The sequence below is a fragment of the Mus pahari genome, chromosome 17 (genome assembly GCF_900095145.1).
Source record: "Mus pahari chromosome 17, PAHARI_EIJ_v1.1, whole genome shotgun sequence".
Lineage (NCBI taxonomy): Eukaryota > Metazoa > Chordata > Mammalia > Rodentia > Muridae > Mus > Mus pahari.
In genome coordinates this window covers 53,739,008-53,740,206 of record NC_034606.1, presented here as the reverse complement: position 1 = coordinate 53,740,206, position 1,199 = coordinate 53,739,008, and the positions used below count along the sequence as shown (strand labels likewise).

At 58.0% G+C, this 1,199-nt stretch overlaps 1 protein-coding gene across 1 annotated transcript in view; it reads right to left on the bottom strand.

Moving 5' to 3' along the window:
• Zbed4 (zinc finger BED-type containing 4) overlaps window positions 1-1,199 on the bottom strand; it is a 35,036-nt gene extending 33,837 nt beyond the window's left edge. The window contains exon 1 of the mRNA XM_021216271.2: window positions 1,114-1,199. The gene's annotated coding sequence lies outside the window, so the exon portion shown is untranslated. The remainder of the gene's footprint in view (window positions 1-1,113) is intronic.

The following is a 1,199-nucleotide window of genomic DNA, read 5'->3' as shown; positions in this document are numbered from 1 at the left end:
GGCAGGCGGATTTCTGAGTTCGAGGCCAGCCTGGTCTACAAAGTGAGTTCCAGGACAGCCAGGGCTATACAGAGAAACCCTGTCTCGAAAAACAAAAAACAAACAAACAAAAAAAAAAGTTTTATATATAAAACAAAGTTTCTATAGATTACAGAAGGCATGCACCAATGTCTTCATGCAGAAGACACTCCCTCGGTGTAGTCAAACTCGTAGCTTCTCAATTCTGCTTAGCATGGAATTAATTCATGCCTGGCAACTACGCTTATTCAGAGCACTTTAAAAACAAAAACAAAAAAGCTCAAAACTAAAATTTCCCTGGTCTTATTAATTTTATCACCACGATATAAAGGGGAAATTTTCTTCCTACCAAGTCACAAGAATGTACTTGCCTTGGCTGACTAGCTTTACGAAGCCAGAAGGCAGAAGTGTCCTTTTAAAAACTACACTTAATCTTATCCTAATTAACTTCAAAACAAATGACTTCCCTTTTTACAAACGCCAGAACAGCGACAGCGACTCCTCCTGAGGCTCGGCGCTGCAGGGACTTGAAAAGACGCGCTGGAGCCTCGTGAGAACCTGCAGACGGAGAGCGAGGACCCGCAGCCATCCCGGGGCAGAAGCGAGTGGGTCGCACCAAAAAGGACAAAAGGAACAAAAAATGACAGCAGGTACTGCGACCGTGAAGACGCTGCCGAGCCAAGGCGTGAGTTAACTTTCGTTAAGCCTCCGCGGTCGGACCCAGACGCACACGCCGCGGCTAGGCAGGCACCGAGAAGCGTGACACCGACCCGTGTCACCGCCGCGCCGCCTGCCTGCGCCCCTTCCTGGACACGCGCGCCCACCGGCACCGGCTTGGGGGACGCCACGACGTGGCGGGAGCCCGGCACCTGACGAAAGGTCCCACGGGGCGTCCCGCGGCCGCTCCCCTCCGCGGCCTGGGCCCGCCGGCGGCGCGAGGCGCAGCTGTCAGAGGCCGGGCCGGGCCGGGCCGAGCGCACTCTCGGGGACGCAGCCTCCGCCCGGCCCGAGGCGCACGGACAATGGCGCGGTCCCCCGACCCCTGCGCGGCGCCGGCCGTCGAAGCCGCCACTGGAGCGTCCCGCGCGCACTCACCTGAGGCGCCGGCTCCGCGGCGCGGGCCCGCGGGCTGCGGACAGCGCGACGGGCGCGCCCATTCATTAGCCGCTTTGTCTGCCCCC